The sequence below is a fragment of the Vigna unguiculata genome, chromosome 1 (genome assembly GCF_004118075.2).
Source record: "Vigna unguiculata cultivar IT97K-499-35 chromosome 1, ASM411807v1, whole genome shotgun sequence".
Classification (NCBI taxonomy): domain Eukaryota; kingdom Viridiplantae; phylum Streptophyta; class Magnoliopsida; order Fabales; family Fabaceae; genus Vigna; species Vigna unguiculata.
This window is the reverse complement of record NC_040279.1, coordinates 13,589,473-13,595,472: the sequence shown is the minus strand read 5'-3', so window position 1 is coordinate 13,595,472 and position 6,000 is coordinate 13,589,473.

The window sequence follows — 6,000 nt, the reverse complement described above, 5'->3', positions numbered from 1 at the left end:
ACTCCTCTCTTTTTGTGAATTAACTTAGGCTAGAGTTCTCCTTCTTGGTTTCCTCTAGCCCCCTTCCTTGAGTGTTGGCCCAACCTCACTTGAAAGTTTCTCCAAACACCATTGTCACACCACTTCTCCTCTCATCTTCTAACTTCCGCACCTTCATCATTCTCCATGGAAGCTTCATCAATTCCGCATGGCTTCTCCTTGGCTTCCTTACTCTTGAAGATGGACTCATCATGTGGTATCTAGAGCCTTGGTTGATCAAGCTTGACGTCAAGAGATAAATTCGTCTTCCTTGTGGTTTTTCTTTCAATTTCCGTGTTGTTCATTACTTCCTTTGATTGTCTTGTTGTTTTTCTTCTTTTCACCTCATTGGTTATATGGTTCTTATCATTGTTCCTTTGGAACCATTCGGCCATTGTGCCTAAGAACTCAACCATGGTGAATTTGTGTGCCTTTTACATTTTCGTTTGAGTCTTGTTCATTTTCTATTTCATCTATTTGAGTCATTTTAATTTTCTCATCCATATGTTTTGTCTAGAGTAATGTGTAGTTCAATTATGTCTTAAATTCTTTTGTTTAGCTTTCCATTTTTACTGTTGTTTTGCTGCTGTATTGCTACTCTTTTCCTGCTGTTTTTGGTTCATAAATACACCTTCTCTTCTCCCTTGGAGCCTTAGAAATGAACCTTCACATCTAGATAACCTTTGTTATCTTAATGTCCAGTGGGAATTTTCCTTGTGCTTGCTTAATCACCTAAGTTTCATTTTCGTTTCTAGTATGCTTTATGTGCTTTTAATTTTCGCATTTGAGTTCATACTTGTTAATTAGTTCTTGGCAAGTTCTTTAGAGTTAATTTCCATTGTGTTTCCTTGAGTTTCATAATCTTCTTTTGATTCCTTTAAGTTTCCTTCTCTTTTGTTTCTATTAAAATGCAAATGATCAAGCATAGTGTGGTGGTGATTCTAATTTGTGGTGGAAACTAGCTGCTGTAAGAGCTATAAAAAAAGAAAGAAAAAGAGCACAAAAAGAGTACAAGCAAGTGCCAAAAATAATCGAAAGAAAAGATCAAAAGAAAGTGGCAAAAGAAGTACACTAGAATCACAACCATCACTTGAGTTTGAGAGCATTTTTCTATTCCAGTTCTGTCTGTCTGCACACTTTCTGTATTTGTTTTATCACAAAATATTGGCTATTGCAAATCCGGATCTGATTTTTGCATCTTGTAGCTAAAACATAGACGAAAAAAAGAAAACAAAAATCATTGAAAAATGTTGAGAAATGAAAAAATGATAAATCGCTGAAGTAGAGGCTGAATTTCACGGTTTTTGGACTGGCAGTGGCTGAAAATTCAAATTCTGTGCAGATTTCTAGCTTGTTTTTGGTTGTTTTTAATCCATTCAAGTGTCATTCTTTAGGTAATTCATTTGGGTGCTTAACTTGTTTCTTTGCCTTATATCTAGTTTGTCTTTCTTTGTTAAATCTTTGAGTATGTTTCAACTATATTCCACTTGAGTTTAGCTCTTCTTTCATTTAAGCTTTTCTTGTTTTTCCTTATTGGCTTCTTTGGTTTGGTGTTACATTCTTGGTGGAAGATTTCTTTGGAGGTAACCAAATACTCAAGGTAGCATCCTAGGACGTGGAAACCAAAGTGGAACTTCAAGCTACAAGTGAAGTTCACAAAGGAGAAAATTCAAAGCAAACACTTGAGTGAGACAAAAAAAGAAAGAAAAGAGTGGAGTGAAACACTTGAAGACTTTTAAAGTTGGCGCAAATTTGTGAATGTATTCATTTGAGTTGTATTTGTTCAAGTTTTCTTTCTTGTATCTCTTTGGACTAATTAAGTGTCTTGGGGGAGCCTTAGGTGTTCTCTCATCTCTTAATTAGAACCTTCTTAAATAGTAAAAGCGCTTGTAGATGGTGAGTGTGTCTTGCAACATCAAGCCTCACCAAAGTAGGCCGCATAGTTAGAGTCCAAATCTTTTTGTTTTTTGTTGCTTAATTGTTAGTGTGTGTCTAATTCTATTTTAGAAGTTTTGGGCAATATTCTTTGAATTACTTTGGCAAGGAAAGACTTGGTAAATAAGCAATCCAAGTGATTCACCTCTCTTTCCTGGAAGATAATTCAAGAAGTTTGCTATTTACTTCTTCTTTAGAATTTCTTAGTTAGCTTTTAGTAATCATGGCTAGTCAACCCTCCCTACATAGTGCAAGTGATTATGAGGATTCAATTCATAGTTTAAAACATGTTTCTCAACAACTCAAATCACTTGAACTATGGAGATAACAAGAGGCAATTTACAAGGTGAAAGATCAATTGGAAAGAGATGGACAAATTGCTCTCTTGGAGGAACAAATCAAAGCTTTAAAGAAAAGAGATGAGAAAATGCAAAATAAGCTAAAAAGTAGGAGTAATTCTAGCAAAGGGTCTAGAAGTGGAGCTTCAATATATGGGGAAGAGGAAGGATTAAGATTAGGAGAATATTGTCAACAACCTTCCCACATTAGGAGACAAAGAAAATACCCTACTCCTAGAGAAGTTAAAGTAGACTTTCCTCACTTTCAAGGCAAGGATGATGTTGAAGCTTATTTGAATTGGGATATAAAGGTCGAGCAACTCTTTGCTTGCCATCAAGTTAGTGAAGAAAGGAAAGTGACTCTTGCTACCCTAAGCTTTCAAGGGTATGCTATGTATTGGTGAACTTCTATAGTCCAAGAGAGGCTAAGAAGTAATGGACCTTCAATTGAATATTGGAATGATCTTAAGTCAGCCCTTAGGAGGAGACACATTACCTTCTACTACAATAGGGAGCTCATGAACAAGCTCCAAAGACTCCAACAAAGAAATATGTTTGTGGAAGAATATAGACAGAAAATAGAGTTACTTATGATGAGGGCGGGAATAATTGAGGAAGAGTCCATTACCATTTCTAGATTCTTAAGTGGCTTAAACCTTAATATAAGAGATAGAGTTGAGCTTTTACCTTACCAAGATTTGAATGATTTGGTGCAAATATGCATTAAGGTAGAACAACAAAATTTGAGAAAATCTTTTTCAAAAAGAAATCAAGCTCAAACTAACTCTTATGTTAAGAAAGATTTTAAGAAAGAAGAGAAAAAGGAGGAGCCACCTAGGAATCTAGGAAAAGGTAAAGAGGGAAGTGCATCATCACACACTCGCACAAGTGAAATCAAATGTTTCAAATGTCTTGGTAGAGGTCACATAGCATCTCAATGCCCCACCAAAAAGACCATGATTCTTAGGGGTGTTGATAGATATAGCAGCCAGGATGAAAATGAAAGTGAGAGTGGAAGTGAGGAATCCAACGAGTCTAATATAGAAGATGCTCACCCTTGTGATGAGGACCTTTTAATGGTTAGAAGGATCCTCAACAATCAACCTAGTCCACAAGCACTAACACAAAGAGAGAACATATTTCACATAAGGTGTAAAATTTTGGAAAACACTTGTTCTCTAATTGTGGATAGTGGCTCGTGTTGTAACTGCTGCAGTGCTAGGTTGGTTGACAAGTTGTCTTTGACTGTCTTATCTCATCCAAAACCTTACAAACTTCATTAGCTTAATGAAGATGGGGATTTGGCAATCAATCATAAAGTAAAGGTCAAGTTTTCCATAGGGAAATATGAAGATAGTGTGCTATGTGATGTAGTACCTATGGAAGCTTGTCATATCTTATTGGGGAGACCTTGGCAATTTGATAAGAAAACCATGCACAATGGTCTCACCAACGAGATTACCTTTACTCACAAGGCTAAAAAGTTTGTTCTTCATCCTCTTTTGCCATCACAAGTGGCTGAGGATCAACTTCAAATGAAGAACAAAAGAGAAATATGAGGACAAAAAAAAAGTCCTCAAAAAGTCCAAAAGCTAAATAAAGATGAATCTGAGGAGGGAGAGATTAGTGTTCCTTCTCCCAAGGTCATTCAAAATGAGAACATTTTAACCATGAAATCTTTAAATCAAGTTCTCAATGTTGTCCAACATTCATGCCTCCTACTGTGTAAAGGAACACTCACATGTACTGCCACAACTCTTCAGCTTAAGAATCTACCTCCTAAAATTGAAAATCTTTTGAAAGAATTTGAGGATATATTCCCTAAGGAAGGGCCTATTGGGCTTCCTCCCTTTAGAGGAATTGAACATCAAATAGATTTAGTGCCTGGGCTAGTCTACCAAATAGACCAGCCTATAGGACAAATCCTCAAGAAACAAAGGAGATAGAGTCTCAAGTCCAAGAGTTATTAGAGAAGGGTTGGGTTCAAAAGAGCCTTAGCCCTTGTGTTGTGCCTGTTTTGTTAGTACCTAAAAAGGATAGGAAATGGAAAATGTGCCGTGATTATAGAGCCATAAATAACATCACCATTAAATATAAGCATCCCATTCCTAGGCTTGATGACATGCTTGATGAATTGCATGGGTCCCTCATGTTTTCTAAAATTGATCTAAAGAGTGGTTATCACCAAATAAGAATCAAAGAAGGTGATGAGTGGAAAACCGCTTTTAAGACCAAATTTGGATTATATGAGTGGTTGGTGATGCCCTTTGGGCTTACTAATGCACCTAGCACATTCATGAGGCTAATGAATCACGTTCTAAGAGAGTGCATTGGAAAGTTTCTGGTTGTCTACTTTGATGACATTTTGATCTATAGCAAAAGCTTACATGAGCACATAGACCATCTGAGGTCTATCCTTACCATCCTTAGGGTAAATAGTTTGTTTGCAAATAAAGAGAAATGTACCTTTTGTGTAGATAGTGTTATTTTCTTAGGTTTTGTAGTAAATAAAAATGGGGTCCATGTTGACCCTACAAAAATAAAGGCCATCCAAGAATGGCCTACTCCTAAAAATGTTGGAGAGGTTAGGAGCTTCCATGGTTTGGCAAGCTTTTATAGGAGGTTTGTTCCTAAGTTTTCTACTTTGGCTTCACCCCTCAATGAACTTGTCAAGAAAGATGTATCTTTTAATTGGGGTGAAAAACAAGAGTCTGCTTTCAGCAACTCAAGGAAAAGCTCACCAATGCACTCATTCTAGCTTTACCAAACTTTTCAAAAATCTTTGAGCTAGAGTGTGATGCATCCGGTGTAGGAATAGGTGTTGTGTTGTTGCAAGGAGGGCACCCAAAGAGTTTGTCATTCATAGTGACCATGAGTCGCTAAAATATTTGAAGGGCTAACACAAGCTAAATAAAAGACATGCTAAGTGCATGGAATTCTTGGAACAATTTCCTTATGTGATAAAGTACAAGAAGGGCAAAAGTAATATGGTGGCCGATGCCTTGTCAAAATTGGGAGCCCAAATTCTTGGATTTGATCACATTCTAGAAATGTATAACCAAGATTCCGAGTTTTCCTCTACTTATGCTGAATGTATGGAAAGACCTCAAGGAGGTTTCTATGTGAATGATGGGTATTTGTTTAAAGAAGGAAAAATTTGTATTCCTGAAGGTTCACAAAGAAAACTCCTTATTCAAGAAACACATGAAGGAGGATTAATGGGTCATTTTAGGGTAGAAAAAACCCTAGGTCTTTTAAAAGAGAAATTCTTTTGGCCCCATATGAGGAAGGATGTCCAAAGGCATTGTAATAGATGTATCTCATACTTACAATCTAAGTCTAAAATAATGCCTCATGGATTATACACCCCCTTGCCTATTGCTTCAGCCCCTTGGGAAGATATAAGTATGGATTTTGTCTCAGGACTCCCAAGAACACAAAGGGGTTTCGATTCCATTTTTGTGGTGGTAGATCGTTTTAGAAAAATGACACACTTTATACCCTGCCACAAAGTGGATGATGCTAGCAACATTGCTCGGTTTTTCTTTAGAGATGTGGTCAAGCTTCATGGTATACCCCGCACCATAGTTTCTGATAGAGATACTAAGTTCCTTAGCCATTTTTGGAAAACTCTTTGGTCAAGGCTAGGAACTAAAGTTAATTTCTATACTTCATGTCACCCACAAACTGATGGGCAAACTGAAGTTGT